This window comes from Chelonia mydas, chromosome 8, assembly GCF_015237465.2.
Source record: "Chelonia mydas isolate rCheMyd1 chromosome 8, rCheMyd1.pri.v2, whole genome shotgun sequence".
Lineage (NCBI taxonomy): Eukaryota > Metazoa > Chordata > Testudines > Cheloniidae > Chelonia > Chelonia mydas.
The window spans coordinates 11,198,548-11,217,608 of NC_057854.1; the positions used below are offsets into that span (position 1 = coordinate 11,198,548).

Below are 19,061 nucleotides of genomic sequence, written 5' to 3' on the forward strand. Positions count from 1 at the left end.
TCTGAAGATTAAGATGATGACTTTAAATTGGCAACAGAAGCAGACTGGGAGCAAACAAAGACTATGACACAGAAATGGTGTGTTTATGGTATCCTAGTCCACTGAGGAGATGGGTAGCTGTATTCTCCCCAATATAGTGTGCCTGCAAAGCTTTCATATTTAGTATTAGAATTAGTTTCTGGAATCTAGACTATGAAAAAACTAAAGATCTGGCTGCAGTGATCCATATTCTGAGAGGAAATGACAGTTTTCTAGAAAACTGAAAGATGACATTTTCCACAACTGATGCTACCTGATTTTCCAGGGTTAGTAAGGAGCTGAACAAGACTGAAGGTTCACACCACTTTGAAGAACCAAAAGTAGGTATGTTCAATGCAAGGGAATACCAGTGGGAAAGACAGCATTCTAACTAGTTCTATGAAGAGATACCTCACTATGACCAGCATCACTGCTGTCTGTTTTGTAGATAGAGGACTTCAATCCCCAGGGAAATTATTCCAGCAGCTTTCAGAAGCAGTAAATCCACTTTAAAGATTATGGTGAACTATGATCATATTTATATGACAAAAAACAAAGAATATGAGACAATACACAGAAAGTTAAGGAACTCCTCAGAAACTTTGAATGAGTAATTCAGAAGTATTCCCACCCACACACACACACTCTTCATACTACAAGTTTGAAAGGTAATTAGGTCCAAGAACAGTCTCATACAGCTATTTTTTCTGACTACTATAACAGAAAGATGAGAAAAGTATTCTGCTCTTTGTATTAGCAGTTTCACTGTACTTAAGTTTCCTGTTGTGTAGTCTTCACACAGCAATAAGGAGATGAAAACCACGTTAAAAAAAGAAATTGTGACTAAAGTCACAATAAATTGGGAGATTTAATAACTGAAGTTTTGTCTTTTTAACTGACTAAATAGTAAGCTTTTCTGATCTAACTGAAAAGAGTGTTTCAAATCTAATCAAGAATTTGATTTTTACTAATTTAAAGAAGAGCAGCACACTAGCTTATGTTAATATACACTTAATGTGTTGCTTCACTTTTCAGACCATTTTGTCAGATAGTCATCTAACTGACCAATTTAACAACTGTTCAGAGAATCACTAAATGGATCTGCAGTAGAACATTAAAGTTAGTATTCTGATATTACAGGCAGAGTTGGTAGCTTCCCATTATAGACCCCGTTTTTGGTTCCTTGTAACTTTGACAACTTTAAACTGCCTGGGATGAAATTTTCCATGCCAGAGGTCTTCCTCCGGCTGAATTTTTTGAAAAAAATTCCATCAGCCAAAGTAGCTCAGCTATTTCTAAGAATAAGGTATAGGGAAAACATGCTTTCCCATGTTAATTTCTGGCACCATCTTCTTTGATTAGCAACCACATGCTTTGCATTAGGGACTTTCATTTGGCAGGGGGAGTCTTTTGTTTCAAGGATGTGCCTCATTATTTCCGTGAAAATCTGCCCAAATTTGGCCAAGTTATAAACCTTTGACACACTACATCTTACACAAGCTCAGAAGAGACTTGCTAGAGCTTCACAGCTAAATGTCCTTAAGATTTTGATTGCATGCCCCAGCTTGGAGCTGAGCAGGACTTTCCTTGAAATTGTTGCACAAGATTGCTGCAGGCCAGGCTGGACAGCAGAACTGAGAGTTGGTCTCCTGTGCTCTCAACGACATCATTGCTGGGCCCAGGAAGGATGGAAGAGGAGATTTCAATTTGAATGCAGAAGGACAACAGCCAAATTAGGTGGGGTAGATTGTGACTGGATGAGCGCCAGTGTGCGGGGAGACCAAAATCCAAAAAAGCATTGGAGAGACAATGACTGGCTGGGCAAGGAGCCTGGAGAAGGGAGACATGACACATACTAGATGAGGAGCCTTGGGAAAGAGACCATGGGGATAGGGAACATAGGTGGTGGGTGATGAATGGAGGCTGGGGGGGATCTGGGACTGGAAGTTCAGAGGGGTGAGACTAGGCCTGGCTGGACTAAGACTGGGATAAGAAGCCTCAGGAGTGGAAACTGGGGCTTGCTAGGTAAGGAGAATGGGACTAGGAACCATGACTGGCGAAGAGACAGGGCAGAAGGGGTCATGGCTGGGGGGAAATGGGAAGAAGAGTCTGTGCCCAAGAGACGCCTCTCCAGAGAGAGTCTCACCATTCCTCTGCCATCAGCACATATGGAAAAAGTGTTGCGCATATGCCTTACAACGATCACATAAGGGGGCCAAATTAAGGTAACACTGGCAACCTTAATCCTAGCATTTCCAAATTTTGAGTGCTTGCTCTTGCAATATTATGTTTTATTGCATCTTTTTGCATGCAACATATTATCCACTTCAAAATTTCACAAAGTAGTACACACTGCTAAAATTTTAATTCTATTCCTATGACTCTAAATCATCTAAATGATACAACTATGAAAACTGTGGATACCCTTTCTCTAAACATAAAGGGTCAGTTGCTCAGAAGCAGACACTTGGCACCCAGTATAGATGAGGAGATAGTGCACAGAGGCTTGCTGTAAACTGCGGCTGCTGCCATTGGTCCCCTAGGATTGTTTGGGCAGTTGGGAATCATGAGACTGAAAGAGTGTGACCACACCCCATATGAGAGGGTGAGGCCAAAGAGTGGTATAAGTAGTATCTTGTAAATGCTGAATATATATGGTACATGAAATGCAGACTGCAGGTTGTCAGCCATAAGAACAAAATATGGTAATTATTACATTAACTATCATATTATTTTAGCTTAGCTTTTTTTGAGTCCGATATACTTCTATAATACTTTAAAACTCTTGCAAAGTTGCATCACAATGTTACGTGATACCAAATTTAGAACGACAATATGAAAAAAAAAAGTTTATTGCTTATAGATCATGGACAATCACTATAAATGTAGATTTTTTTTTTTTTCATTTTCCTTTTATACATAGGTGTTCACAGAACCTTCTGTTCCATTCTGACATTAACTAAAATCTAAAATAAGATGTATGTCCCATATACAGCTATTTCTTAAAAATAGTTTACAATATATTCTCTACAACTGAAGTTAACTACAGTCTAATTTTCAGGTGATACAATCAAGGTAGCCTTGAATCAGAGGTTCACATGCACACATACCTCCAAAGAATGTGGAAGTTCCTGTCTAACATCAGCACCTTTCAGGTGTTTGAACATCCATCCCATTGCTGAGTCATCCTGTATGTATGAAACCAGAAGGCAGGGAGGGGTCCCAGAAGATGAACTGACCTGTGAAGTCATCGACCAAAGACAAACTGACCCGCAAAGTCTGGGAAACCCATGAGGGACTTTAAGAATTCTTTACGAATTCTAAAAGTATTTTAATTAAACGAAGAGCACTACTGAAGAAGCTAGTCTCAAAATGTTCGCTCAGCAAACAGTTTTGTAACAGAACAGTGATCTCCAAGGTGCATGGCTCTAACCTTGTGCCACTTTATACCTTCAGAATGCACCCAGTTAGCATTAGTTGTACAACTATAGGGATTGAAGTTACAGAATCAATACCATATTATTAAACCACCACCACAACTATATCATTCCCCTCAACCAAACAAGTCTGTAAAGGGATACACAAGTTTCCACGTGTGGGCAGGAAAAAAGGTGCTGCTCAGCTCACACAAGAGAATCTAAGAGCTGGGGAGCTGTACTTGCCCGATGTTAAGCAACCAAAACACAGGACAGAATCTGTAGACAGCATCCAGAGATTTTTTTTTTTTTTTTTTTTTAAACTTCAGTGTCTCTCAGTTACAGTAATCTTGTATTACTTGTACATCCCACTGTTACACAATGTTCCTAACAAAAGTTTTTTGTTTTGTTTTGTTTTTAAGTTGACTGTATCCTTTGATCACTTTTGGTTGTTCTGCACCTGCACCACCTTTCTGCAAGAATGTTATCAATTATTACAGTATACAAGAAAACTGACAGTAAATAATATATTAGTAATTACACAAATATACTATGCATAAGACCACAACTGAAAACAAAGAAAATGTGACATACAACATGCACAGATATTTTACAACTAAAGTTATAGAACCAACATAATTAGATATAAAAGACCAATTTTGAAAGTTGTATAGGACAGTCTGAGGCAATTTTCTTACCTAAAGAAAGCTTCCAAGTTATGGTGGGTAGTGGACAAATGAACTGTGGTAGCCGCGGCCATGGGGCATTCACCAGCATCTGTCTGCTTTCACTTCCTGACTAGATAAAAATGCGACAAAAAACGTTTAAGTTTAAAAATTAACGCTGAGATTCCATCCAGTATAAGAATGAGTGAGTTAATAAGGAACTACAGTCACCTCATTAGCCTTCACCTTCCCTACTGACGTTCATACAGAGAAATTTAGCATCCCTCAGCATAGCAAGAACAAGTTTGGTTGTGTCAGCCCAATGTCATGTAGATGTTTTTCCATACTGCAAATACTACAGATAGAATTGGTAGTCTTTGCTGAAGATAAGCATGAAATTGAAAGATGAGTGTTACAAGTTAAGAGTAAGTGTATTGGGCAAATTATATGAAAGAGTTTAAACAATTGCTCTACTGATCCAATGCTACTAGTCATGTGTTGCCGTGAGCACTGAACCAAAAAAAAAAAAATCACTACCCAAATTAAGTATTAATGTCATCTAAAGTCACAGAAAACACTAAGTATATTAAAGAGCAACCATATAGGCTTTTCCTTGTTTTTCCTGTGTCAAAGATTTATTTCCTTTATCACGTTATGATACTACATAAGGAGCTCTCTGGACCAATTTCATCTGTTTTAAAACAGCATTAAGAATCTCTTTCCCATAATCAGATCAGTAAGGTTATTTTTGTGAGAGCATAGAATGGATATTAATATGCTACTTCAGTACTTTTTGGTATTTCTGGAAAATACTAACAGAAGGCTCACTCATCCCATCTGTCCTATTTTCAGCACTTTGGTATTTCTTCCATCATTGTTCAATTTATATAGTTTTATATAGAAACTATAGTCTAAGGCAGAGGTTGGCAAACTACGAACCGCAGGACCGTTCTGCCCGGCCCTTGAGTTCTTGCCCAGGGAGGCTAGTCCCCGGCCACTCCCCTGCTGTCCCCCCGCCCCTGCAGTTACGCCACCGTGCGGACAGTGCGCTTGTGCCTGCCCACCTCCCAGGCTTTCCAATAAGCCAGTCATGCTGGTCTAAGCGGCATGGTAAGGGGGCGGGGAGGTTGGATAAGGGGCAGAGGGTCCCAGGGGGCAGTCAGGGGACAGGGGGTGGTTGGATAGGCATGGGAATCCTGGGGGCCTTGTCAGGGAGCAGGGGGTGGTCAGGGAAAAAGGAGCGGGGGGATTGGATGGGTGAGGAGTTAGGGGGTAGGAAGTGGGAGAAAGCAGATGGGGCAGAGGCCAGGCTGTTTGGGGAGGCACAGCCTTCCCTACCTGGCCCTCCGTACAGTTTCGCAACCCCCATGTCGCCCTCAGGCCAAAAAGTTTGCTCACCCCTGGTCTAAGGCAAGAATGCTATTTGCAGTCACCTTCTACTTAATTATCTCAAATGCCACAGCTTTCCAATATCATCTTTGGTGGTTTGTTTATTATAACTTTGACCAATAGCACACTTATGAATCTGAACATGCCAAAAAGTAGGAGATGCTTCTGTGTTTCATTAAGATTTAGGCTGGGGTAACTATAACAGCTAGTTATTTAAGATCATCATAATTTACAATTCACGGTTAAATACGTTCCTCTTACTTTTCCTTTTCTGAATATGCTTAGACGGTCCCAGTATAGATTTATACAGTAAATCAAACAGGTGCTTCTGTGTTTCACAAAGAATTAGACTGGGTAACTATACAACAGTTGGAGACTTAAGCTAACCACAAACTATAATTTGTAATGAAGTAGATTTCTCTTACCTTTTCCTTTTATTGAAATATTAGAAGTTCATAATACAGATTTATAAAGTAAATCAAGCAATTACGTTTAATCTAATAATGGTTTGTGTTTGTATATGAGAGAGTATTGATTAAAATTTTGGAAGACATACAGAAAATTTAAAGAACGAGAAGTACCTGTGGCACCTTAGAGACTAAAATTTATTTGGGCATAAGCTTTTGTGCGCTAACACCCACTTCATCAGATGGCTGGAGTGGAAAATACAGTAGGAAGACACACACACACACACACCCCATGAAAAGATGGGAGTTGCCATACCAACTCTAACAAAACAACTTTAATTGATTTGTCTCGTTAGAGTTGGTATGGCAACTCCCATCTTTTCATGGTGTGTGCGTACGCGCACCTACTGTATTTTCCACTCCAGGCATCTGGTGAAGTGGGTCTTAGCCCATGAAAGCTTATGCCCAAATAAATTAGTTAGTCTCTAAGGTGCCACAAGTTCTCCTTGTTCTTTTTGCTGATACAGACTAACACGGCTATCACTCAGAAAATTTAAAGTTACCTAAGGCTTTCAGAAAAGAAGCAAACTCCTGCAGTATAAAGAAATTTCCTTAATGTAACTAAAACAACAAAAAATATTGCACATAGTGCAGACAATGCCATCTAGTTTAAAAAGAAATGTGATAATAAATATGACTAATAATTAACAAAGGTATAACAAGGTATTTGTTTCTTATTAAAAAGGTACTCCACTTATGCGGAGAAGCCAATGTGAAGTGAAAGTTTAAGGTAAACCTAACCAAATGTTATAAGAGCTAAATAACCATAAGGTCTGTCCAAAGGTATAACTCGCAGTTGCACACAAAGCTTAACATAAGAAGTGATCCTACCAATCTTGTCACTGAACTGTAGGGAATAACCAAGTATTTGTACAATGTATAGACAGCTGCTTTGCCTTATTGTTTAACTTACATCCTATTGGTGTTTGATCAAGCAAATAACTTTATACTGCTGCATGATGAACTACTAAACAAGTACAGAAAACAAGGAATGTGAAGAGACTTTACGTAAAGATACTCTAGCTTCAAAACAGACATTTCTTTAGGCACCTAGGAGTGGTGACAGAAACTGCAAATTGGAAAAGAACAAAGAGCTATGCAAGGTTGGCCAACGGTTACACCACAAGAGAGAGGGAAGCAGTCTGGAGAAGTATGTTGCTGACTGGAACTAAAATAACGGGCAGCTGTTCAATGATTGCCTTGATAAAATGTCTCTTGCAACCCATTATGTCCCAAGAGGTTTTGCACAAACTGGTGAAGTCTAACATATCTTACACAAACTTGATGGCATAAGATAACTGCACCTAAAGATTAATAAACTTTCCTTGAAGTTCTTTAGCCCAGGACTGAATGGTAAACAGTTGAGAAACAAAAATGCAAATTGTCACTTGGGCAAAATTCATGTCCTTTGTCAGGATTTTTTTATTTTGAAGGAGAGAACTGCTGAACAGAACAAGGCTGGTTTTATACAGTTTCTGATAGGTGTTGAAGGCTGGTTCCTCTTCTTGGTGAAGTTATGTGGGCAGGTCAAAAAGTGACCCAGGCTAGTGGCAAAGATTTGAAACATTCAACCGGCATAGGAGTTGAAAGCAAGACAGAACAACCTGACCAAAAAAACATGTAATTTTGCTTAGCTGGCAACTTGGCTATCAAGCTACATTCTTCTTAGAAAGTACATACTTAAGTTAAAGTAACTGTAAATAGCTAAATACGTATGATGAACACTTGTGTTTCACCAACAACTTTGATTTAGCATGTTTTCTAGACAACTAAGATTAATAAGCTATTTATAGTTTTGAAGCCACAAAAAATTATAAATGCTGGGCCATGTTAGTGTAACAAGACACTGCTTAACCCCACTAAAAGATAACTGAGAGAAGCCTTGAATGTTTCAGAGATCAATCTAGAAATCAGGAATTTTGTGATAAAAAGTTGACAATTTTCCAAAGATGAAAAAGCTTTGACCTGACTTCTAAGTTTAAGATTTTTTCCCCTTATTTGAACAACTGATTGAAGTGACATTTAGAATATATAGTAGTGGTGAAATTCCACAGATATTAGAATAGTTTTCAGATCATTATGTGCATACTGTATTTGGGGGTTAGAGTGATGCGTGAGGAAAAACTGGAAGAGCTTGGCTGCAAGTACCACCTTGGCAAGGTAAATGAGTTGACATTCGTAGTAATTAAATAACTGGTTTAAATTTCTAAAATGCTAACTTTAGTGTTTGGCTGGACTGCCACAGGCAGTCCATAATTTAACTGACACACTGACATAATTCTGTATTTAAGAATGCATAGTTAAAATGCATACCTGATACCAAAATCATCTGTCTAGAATAGTAAAGAATTAAGAAAGTTTGCCTACATAACAAGAGTGTGAGAGATCTTGAATCAATGTATTATATTTATTGCCTGACAAGTTTTAACATCCCATATTGTTAACATCGTACGCTGGTGTCATTCTTTTAAACACTGTAAATACTAACTAATCATTCTTATTTGGTTTCCTGTAATTCTTATTCTGCAAAATAGAATTTAAAGCAAATAAATTTCAAATAACTCAGCAATCTGTACTTTAGCTAAAGCCTAGAGAACTATGAGAAACCTAATTAACCAACTCTCTCTCCCAGATCTATTTAATGTGTGTTTTTATAATGTCTCTCACAAGCCCGATGCTCAGGATTCCAATAGAAAGTGTTTTTAAACTAATACATTACCCTGTGGTGTGTGCAATGCAAACAAAACTGTTTTGTACTTGTGAACAAAAACCAGAGAGAAGTCAAGACACTAAAACAAGCAAGACTGACAAGCCTAATCAGCACAGACAGAATGCAAAGACAGAATAATAGGTGAAAATTCAATTTTAACAAGGTGTTCATTTACAGGAATCTAAAATGTTACCTACAAGAAAGCTGTCCCCCTTCCCTCCCATCCTCTTTAGCCAAGATCATACATCCCAAAGAAAGCAGTTTTCAGAGAAACAGCCGTGTTAGTCTGTATTCGCAAAAAGAAAAGGAGTACTTGTGGCACCTTAGAGACTAACCAATTTATTTGAGCATGAGCTTTCTGAGCTGTAGCTCACGAAAGCTCATGCTCAAATAAATTGGTTAGTCTCTAAGGTGCCACAAGTACTCCTTTTTTTTTTTTTTTTTTTTTTTTTTAAAAGAAAGCAGTATTTGCTTTGAATACTATTATAAATAAAAACCCCAGCTCAAGCCATGGGGTCCAGCTTTGGGCTTCAGCAGGGCTGGTCTTCCAAGGCACTGTGGTCAAGATGCAGAATAAGCACAGGGTGCATGGTTGTGGAAGCACTGGGGGGGAGGGAACAGCAGGGCCCGGGATGATGGTGGGGAGCCAATGGGGGTCTGGGGGATCCTTGAGGACTGAGAGAGGCAGCAAGAGCTAGAGGTGATTTGGGGGTTGGGTGGCAAGTGGAGGCAGCAGGGGTCCGATGCACCAAAATACAAGTACATTATTTTTTGTTATTGAGTCTGCAAAAAACCAAAAACCTACATAAATCAATTACAATGATTTGGAAACATATATGTGCACATTCATTTGTTTTTCCTAAAGTATTTTAAGAAAATTTAAGTAAATTAAGAACATTTAAGAAAAAGCAAGAGTCGGTGGCTGCACTGAGGCCACCAAAAAATTTGTTGTGAGAACCACTTTAATGGAGTTTAATGGCTTAGTGTCTGCTCCCATTGGCTTCACTGAGAGCAGCATCAGGTCCTAAATAAAGGGAAAGTCAAAGCTTAAAGAAATAAGAGTGAGGTCAGTAATAGGAGACTAATTATACTCAATTACCAGTTAAGATGGGACTACTGTTATATCAGAGGAAAGAGACAGCTTGACATTTTTGTAAGATAAACACCACCCTGGTCAGGAGATGTTTCATTGTGTGAAACTCTGTCCTCTAAGTACTGACAACTGGAATAGCATTCTGAAGTAAGTGTATTTGAATGTAAAAAGATAAGCTCTCTTCATAACAAGTGATTGTCATTCCTCTCTCCTTCAATGTATGTATGTATGTCAGAATGTGTGTGATGACAGTTACTTTAAATATGAAGTTGGGTGCCAGACTTTCAAAAAGGTTCTAATTTGTTAGCCCAAATAATTTTAAAAAATAAGTTATAGAATTTGTTGCGTACTTTTACCCATGACTTTAATCTTTTGTTTTTCCAAGTAGTAAAAAGCAATTACTCAGAAATCCTGTTAAACTTCTGTTTGAAAAGCAATCCCCTTTTTCAGTTTTATCTTAAAAGCTGCTTCTTTTAAATCTCCTTATTACATAATTTATTCAGTGCTTCAATGAAACACTTTAAAGGCCTCCCTACAGTATTTTTACCTATCAACTCTCCCTATTCTTTATGGAATAACAGAAATTAAGATGCTCCCTACAGTGTTTCCTGAAGCATTTCACCCTAATTTTAAGTAGTATTCTGTGCACTCGAAATTAGAAAAATCCTTCCTTTTGAACCTGACACGCTCCTTTTTTTAAAAAAAAACAACTGCAGAGACCAAGAACTATGGGAAGTCTTTTGACCGAGCCCCCAGTTCAGCTTCAGCTACAAACTGAAAGGTGACAACAACCCAGCCAAGCCTAACAGAGTATCACTGAAACACTTGTTCCTTTCAGTTAATGTCAATATTACCTCCGCCTACTAGATACCAGGATCTCCAAGTCTCTCACGTGAGAAGAGATGTCCAAATGAGTTTAGTGTCTGATGGAAGATTTTGCTTAACAGCAGTGGAGATGTCAGGGATATTTCACTTTTATCTCCTCTCACTCCGAGGGCACCAGTCTGAAAGAGCCCAACCCGAACGGGGGAGGAGACCATCATAACCTCAGCAGCTGGGCCGCTGTTTATAAACAACCACCGGAGACACGCACACGACAGGACGGACGTCAGGAGAAGAAGCAGCTTTGGGGCTCAGAGTGAATTAAGGTCTCAGAGGCCAATGGCCATTTACTGCGGCAGCTCCTGACGGTGCGGGTTAGGCCTCCATCCCCCCGCCCCCGTCGACAGCCTGCATCACCCTCAGCCCCCCGCCCCGCCCTTACCCCCTTGGCCGCCCTCGCCACTTCCCCCGTCGCTCCCGGCCCCAACCCCGCCCACCCTCATTCACGTCCACACCGCCTCCTCCGCGGCCCCAACAGCGCCCCCCGTCCGCTACCCCCGCGCAGCCCGACAACAGCGCCTATCCCCCGTCCCCAGAGCTGCTGCTGCTGCTGCTGCTCCTCCTCCTCCTCCGCGCCGCCGCTCGGCCCGCTCAGGGCCCTATTGTGCAGGAGCTAATTCCCCCGGGCGCGCCTGCCGGCAACCCCCCCCCCGGTCCCTCACACTCACCGCCGCGGCCGCGATGCCCCCCGCCGGCTGACTGAGTTGAGGGGTTCGGGGGGCGGGAGGGGTCAGAACCTTCTAGGCCAACAGGGAGCCAGCAGAGACCGTCCGCTGCCGCGCTTCGGGGGGGAGGGGGGGTGTGGAGCTTCTTCCCAGACTCCCCAGCCGAAGGCCCTCCCTGCAGCGCATGCGCTGCTCGCTCCCGGTCACCTGTGACCTGACGCATGCGTCGTGTGCGCGTTTCTGTTCTTCCGCCGCTAGGTGGCGGGAAAGTCCGTTCTAGCGTCACCTGCCTCTGCTGCGCCACAAGGAGGCGGAGGCTTCCGGAGCGCGTCAGCTTGTGCTGAGCGGTTCGGTGCTTAAAATGGGGTGAGGGAGCCTGCTGTGTCGGTTCCCCTGGCTCCGGTGCCAGACAAAGGAGCCCACCCAGAGAAGCTCAATGTGATGAGCGTGGGGGGGGGGAACCGTCTCCCTCTTCTCCCCGCCTTGCAACCCGCTTAGCCTATCCCACCTCCCTCACCTACTGCTGAGACCCGCTTTCTCCTCCTCACCGTGCCCAGCGGCACAGCCCGCTACTTTCGGGGAGCGTCCAGTCTGTGGCAGGCATCGAGGTGCTGCCCCCCACACCCCGTGTTGAGGACCCAAACACTCTGCCCTCCTTCCCAGGGCCTGCTACAGTCACATAAACAATGGGAAGAATAAATTGTCTCTGTTCCCCCCCGATGGAAGAACAGAGGAGAGTGGTGTAAAGGTGGCGTTAAGCTACCCTGTGCTCCCTCCACCTAGGACCAGCAAGGGACCAGGCTGGTTTCTGGGGTAAGTTAGAGCAGCCTTGGGTCTACTCCACACCCCGCGGCCGGTGACCCCGAGAGGCAGTTTTAACATCCAAGAGTGGCCTCTCGCTACATCCTTTTTGGGGAGGGCTGTGAGAGGGTAGTATAGAGTTACTGTGTAGGTATATAGGTCAGCCTTTGGTCGCCAAAGAAGCAGTCCCTTTAATTAAACAGTATATAAAATAATACCACGCATTTTCCCTTCCTTCTCTAGTTGCCTCTCCTTTGGAAGCAAGATTTCTATAACTGGCAGCTGGTACCTTCAGGGCCTAGACACGTTGCTGGATCTTTCTAAATAGACCTACTGTTGCATGCAAAAGAACATCAAGAAAATACTGAGGAAAAGTACATTTTCAATCCTAATTGAAATGACCTTATCCTTTTATTATCTACTAGAAAACATGTAATATCAATTTATTAGGACTGAATCCTAATATTTATTTTGAGTGTTTAAATGAGACAAAGGTTAATCATAAGAACGGCCATACTGGGTCAGACCAAAGGTCCATCCAGCCCAGTGCCCTGTCTACCGACAATGGCCAATACCGACAATGGCCCCAGAGGGAGTGAACCTAACAGGTAATGAGCTAATGCTCTCTTTCCTGCCATCCATCTCCACCCTCTGACAAACAGAGACTAGGGACACCATTCCTTACCCATCCTGGCTAATAGCCATTAATGGACTTAACCTTCCTGAATTTATCCAGTTCTCTTTTAAACCTTGTTATAGTCCTAGCTTTGACAACCTCCTCAGGCAAGGAGTTCCACAGGTTGCCTGTGCGCTGAGTGAAGAAGAACTTCCTTTCATTTGTTTTAAACCTGCTGCCCATTAATTTCATGTGGTGGCCCCTAGTTCTTATGGGAACAAGTAAATAACTTTTCCTTATTCACTTTCTCCACACCACTCATGATTTTATATACCTCTATCACAGTGGTTCTCAACTGTGGTCCACTGCTTGTTCAGGGAAAGCCCCGGGCGCGCTGGTCCTCAGGTTTGGCCAGTCGCGGCTCCCACTGGCTGCGGTTTGCCGCTCCAGGCCAATGGGGGCTGCGGGAACAGTGCGGGGCGAGGGATGTGCTGGCCGCCCTTCCTGCAGCCCCCATTGGCCTGGAGTGGCAAACCGCGGCCAGTGGGAGCCGCGATCAGCCGAACCTGTGAATGTGGCAGGTAAACAAACCGGCCCAGCCCTCCAGGGGCTTTCCCTGAACAAGCAGTGGACCACAGTTGAGAACCACTGCTCTATCATATCCCCCCTTAGTCTCCTCTTTTCCAAGCTGAAAAGTCCTAGCCTCTTTAGTCTCTCCTCATATGGGACCCGTTCCAAACCCCTAATCATTTTAGTTACCCTTTTCTGAACCGTTTCTAATGCCAGTATATCTTTTTTGAGATGAGGGGACCACCTCTGTATGCAGTATTCAAGATGTGGGCATACCATGGATTTATATAAGGGCAATAAGATTAATGATTCCTAACATCCTGTTTGCTTTTTTGACTGCTGCTGCACACTGCGTGGACGTCTTCAGAGAACTATCCACGATGACTCCAAGATCTTTTTCCTGATTAGTTGTAGCTAAATTAACCCCCCATCATATTGTATGTAGAGTTGGGGTTATTTTTTCCAATGTGCATAACTTTACATTTATCCACATTAAATTTCATTTGCCATTTTGTTGCCCAATCACTTAGTTTTGTGAGATCTTTTTGAAGTTCTTCACAGTCTGCTTTGGTCTTAACTATCTTGAGCAGTTTAGTATCATCTGCAAACTTTGCCACCTCACTGTTTATCCTTTCTCCAGATCATTTATGAATAAGTTGAATAGGATTGGTCCTAGGACTGATCCTTGGGGAACACCACTAGTTACCCCTCTCCCTTGTGAAAATTTACCATTTATTCCTACCCTTTGTTCCCTGTCTTTTAACCAGTTCTCAGTCCATGCAAGGATCTTCCCTCTTATCCCATGACAACTTAATTTACATAAGAGCCTTTGGTGAGGGACCTTGTCAAAGGCTTTCTGGAAATCTAAGTACACTATGTCCACTGGATCCCCTTTGTCCACGTTTGTTGATCTCCTCAAAGAACTCTAATAGATTAGTAAGACATGATCTCCCTTTACAGAAACCATGTTGACTTTTGCACAACAATTTATGTTCTGCTATGTGACTGACAATTTTATTCTTTACTATTGTTTCAACTAATTTGTCCGGTACAGATGTTAGACTTACCAGTCTGTAATTGCCAGGATCACCTCTAGAGCCCTTCTTAAATATTGGCGTTACATTAGCTATCTTCCAGTCATTGGATACAGTAGCTAATTTAAAGTACAGGTTACAAACCATAGTTAATAGTTCCGCAATTTCACATTTGAGTTCTTTCAGCCTGAGGTTTACAAATTACACAGGAGAGAAATTTAGCTCTACTTACCTGATCACCTTTAAAATAGACTATTTGTGAGAGTAACATATAGGAAGGTGTTTACACCAATCTTGATGGTCTAGGTGGATTCTGTTAATACACAAATAAAAATGAAAATACAGGTGTGTGGTAGTGAACAAGACTGCAGTGTGGGCACTAAGAAAATACTTGATCGACATCCTGCATAGATTTCAGCAGTTAACAGCTGGTCTGTTCTTGCATGAGGAAAACAAGTGTTTCTCTATGTTTATATTTATTCATGAACAATCTGTGTTCATTACCCACTGCAACCATACACTTCTACTAGTGCCCATGGATTTCCTGGCATTTGCATATGACAGTAATTAGCTGACCATAACATTTTACCATATCTTAATATAGTTGTAGACATATACAAAATCTTTAACTGTGGGATAATTAATTTTATGTACATTTATTATATATTGCCAGATTTATTTTTTTGTATGTACAGGATGGCTTTTACTTTTGTTTTGACCTGTAAAGGTATTATGTCAGCATTGGTGTAAGTGTAAGAATGGGTTATGTTGCATGATTTTCAAACATGAAATTTTTTTTCTAGAGGAAATCCTCATTTGATTAGAATCCAACTGTTTGAAGTACAGCTGTGAACTAAGGAAATGTAGTAAAGAGCTAAGAAGAAAAAATTGATGTAAATATGCATTATACTATTTTCATTTAATCTTCAAGTTATTATAGAATATAAAAAAAAGAAATCAGTTTATTACAGAAAATCACAACTATTCTTATCTATAAAGTACTTGACCCCATTATAATCAACACTTCAAGAAAGAGAGAGAGAGAGAGAACAAAACCATGGTTCAGTATCTGTTCTTTGTTGTACAAAAAAAATTACATGCACAATTTCTCTTTAAATAAACTGTTATTAAAAATACCAGAAACTTTTGGCATTACTGTTACTCTCTACAGACAAGAATATAAGGTAGATAGTAAACAGAGATGAATGGCGATTTATAACTGTTGGCATCCAAATCTACCAGTCAGATGCTTATCCTTGGTGCACTGCCATTAACCATTGGAATACTATAAGGAATAGGTCTGATTACACTTAAGTGATATTCAGATTGTCCTGTCTTTTGTTACTCTTTCTTTGTAGAGAAGCAAGTACATGGTTTTCTCTATTGAGGTTGCAACAACTTACATATGTGCTTAACTTTACACACTGAGAGAAATCCTGTTGTCTTTAAAAAGTTAGGCAAATTTGTGTTTGCAGGATGAGAATATATGTTTTGTAAAAGCTGTATATTAAGAATATTAAATATATTAAGAATAATAGGAGTCAGATATGCAGGTAGGGGAAGTGACAGGACTTTTTCAAACTCTAGCCACAATTCAAGTTCCACCAACTCTTGATGGAAATGTCATTCAAAATAGATCATGTAGGTGTTCATAGTATGATCATCCTCCTTCTTTATGTGTTTTGATCAGCTTTGACATTCACACCATTATCATTAGGCTTCAAAGTAACTGTCACCCCCCCCACCCCAGAGATGAACAGAAACAGTTCACGCCTTTCCTAGCTATTACTTCATGATGCCTGCACTGCAGACTCTGGCAGGTTACCAATGCATTCATTTTCATTTGGTTCAAATTGTGAAGATTAGTTTTATTTTTGCAACTGTAAAAGCTAGAGATGAACACATTAAGGTGTTGACTAATTTTGGGGGGGGGGCAATTTGAGACATCTTTTGCTTGACTTTCAGAGGCTGTGTAGACCAGCAGTTTAGTTACCTGAAAGCTAGGTAAGAGAATAGAAAGATGAAAGGAGAGAGGGAGGAATGGACGAAGAGATGGAAAAAAGAGAATAGAAGGGAGGAAAATTGAGGTATAGATTTCTGGTGAGAGTATTGGTATAGATTCATATTGATGAATTTTCCTCCAGATAAAATGGAAGAATTTAAATTACAGTATAGAACTTTTCCTATGGAGTCTAAGCTAAGCTGCCAGATTTGTACCCAAACCTAAAGGAATCATTCTGAAAGAGGAAACATGATTTGGCAAGATCATCTTCTGAAGCATCTGTACCTTGATTTGCATTGGCTTCTTTAAAAAAAAAGTTTTTAAACAGAACCTAGAAAAATTGTCACAATACATATTGATACAAAATGAAAAAAACTAAGCAGATTCTTATGATATTCCAAAATATGGCAAGCACTTTTAGTGATAACCACGATATTACAAGAGAGTCTATTTAATATCAAACACGTTGCTCATGAAGACAACAGCTGTAATTGGCACCCATTGAACCAGCTTGATATATGATATCTTGCCCTGGGATGGCAGAATTTTGCTTTTAATAAAAGCTTCTGGCATCCTTTCTGGGTAGGTGCTGCTGTCTTCATTGCACTGATTTTCTGGCATATTTTCATGAGCTTCATGGTCTTCAGTACTTCTTTCACAATGCTTGAAATTCAGCTTAATGTTATCAGAAGAAGCACAGTTTTGCATCCCTGCTATAATATTTGCAACCACTCTAGTTTTCAGAAGATATTCACTGACTAGCAAAATTTATTGTAAAACTAACTTTTTCTGAAATTATGCTTTCTCTCAAAAAATTCCTTTAAACCAACCATTAACAAGTAGGGCAGCAAATAATACAACAGTCCAGTGGTTCTTCTTTCCTTTCCTCAATTTGTTTCCGATCATACTCCATTTCTTCTATCCCTTGTGTTTTTATAATCCACTTTAGCAGAATTTTGAAATTGTTTAAATTAGAATTTAGAAATGCAATCACAGCAATTTCTCTTCCAAAGGTCTTCCCTTATTGGCCCTGAACACACTGTAAAAGAGCAGCTAAACTTTGGATTCTGCTAGGTGGCCTTGATGCTTTTTGATTCAAGAGAGAGTGGTGAAGGCGTGGGCAAGAATATGCATGTCCCTGTCAAGTGATTTCACAATCTCCTCAGTCATTTTTATGCATTCACCTAACTAAACGTAATTAATTTGTGATTTATAATTCTATGTGATTTATTGTGCTTTGTTCAGATAATTCATCAAAGCCTAAAAGATGGTGTAGCCTCCTACATCCCTCCTCTCACTAGCCTGTGTCCCGGGGCATTCTCATGAAGGTGGGCTGCTAGGAGGAGTAGCATTTCCAGTCTGTCCTTGGGATATTTTTTGTCTGCAAACAACTTTAGGCTGAGATTTTCAAAGTCACCTATGGGGGTTAAATGCACAATGTTATCAGAACAACACAACCTAAATCATCGAGGTGTCTGAAAATTTCAGCCCAGTCTCCACTAGGGGATCCATCGGAACCCTGTTGATAGAGACTGCAGGGAAGAAGTGCTGAACGAATGTATCCCTGGTACTTGGTGACCTTTGTTAGAGGAAAAGTTATGGGTGCCTAGTATGAGAGCTATTCCCCGGTGCACACTCTTCCACCGAAGTCTTCAGTAAAGTCTGGACCAACAGAAGCTGATCCAGACCCTGAGTGAATTTGGCTTTCGGTCTGTGTATGCTGTTTTCATAAAAATTTCGATCTGAAGCACACCAAACATGCAGTCTCAACAATGTCCTGCTAAATTCTAATACCAATAAGCTTTCACGCTACATCAATAAATGTAGTTATTAATTATCATAATCATTAAATGTTTATATAAGGTCAGTGACCAGAGGCTCCAGTCAGAACTAGGGCCCCATTGTGCTGACCAAAATCTAAGTCCCTGTCATGAAGAGCTATATTGGAAGTATTTCACAAATACTACTGTAAATGCAATGACCAATTTTGTGTTGTCATTCTTTTCTTTACAGCAAAATAGTGAAGCTATTGTATGATTAGACAGTGCAGCTCTAATGGCTTGGCATTACCAAGGAGACTGAAAGACAGTAATACCCTGGAAATGACAATAATAGCCTGGAAGTAGGTTAGCATGTCATGTTTGATGGAGGCTTGCTAGCAACTCCACTAGGCAACAGCTGTTTTCAAGGGCATGTGACAAGAAGAAACCTGCTTTAGTAAACATGTACGTTTCCAGATTTGTTTGGTTTTTTAAAAAAAGATATTTAAAAAAATAGCTGTAAACTGTCATATAAATTTTTAACAGCTATTTTTTAAAAAAGGTCTTCCTTAATAGTTAAGAAAGAGCAGGGAGAAGGTTTGAGATGTTCAGATATTTTTAAATGCTATAGTCAGGCTTGTAAAAATGTATTAACATCTTCTAAAATTACTGACTACATAAACAAACAGTAAGCATGATTTACTAAGCAAGTCATCTGAACTGTGGTACAACCATACAAACCATTCTTTTCCCCTTATTTGGTCTGTGAGTTTAATAGGTGGTATATTTCAAAATCATTTATTTATTATGTCAGACACTGAAAACATGCCTTCCAGAAAAATCTAATAATAGGTGCAGGTCAATAGCATTCACTGAATTGCAAAACAAAAAAAGACAAAGGACTAGTCACTCAGTGAAATATTAACACTGGCTGCAGCTTTCTCTGTAAACAAGCAGCTAGAAGAAACATTTT

The 19,061-nt window shown here is 40.4% G+C and overlaps 1 protein-coding gene and 1 long non-coding RNA gene across 11 annotated transcripts in view; one reads left to right on the plus strand and one right to left on the minus strand.

The window, feature by feature from the left end:
* FBXL21P overlaps window positions 1-11,632 on the minus strand; it is a 26,428-nt gene extending 14,796 nt beyond the window's left edge. Inside the window, exons 1-4 of one of the 10 annotated variants that reach the window (XM_037906391.2) lie at window positions 11,309-11,486; window positions 10,613-10,762; window positions 4,133-4,232; window positions 3,129-3,257 (exon numbers count right to left, since the gene is read on the minus strand). The gene's annotated coding sequence lies outside the window, so the exon portion shown is untranslated. Of the gene's footprint in view, window positions 1-3,128; window positions 3,258-4,132; window positions 4,233-10,612; window positions 10,763-11,308 lie in introns of all 10 variants that reach the window. The other 9 variants (XM_043552911.1, XM_037906389.2, XM_037906390.2 and 6 more) reach the window with 9 other exon arrangements.
* Window positions 10,837-18,558, plus strand: LOC122466833. Its single transcript, XR_006292710.1, has 4 exons — window positions 10,837-10,906; window positions 12,350-12,480; window positions 15,132-15,219; window positions 18,342-18,558. It is a non-coding gene; the product is annotated as an uncharacterized LOC122466833 (long non-coding RNA).
* Window positions 18,559-19,061: the final 503 nt, after the last annotated feature.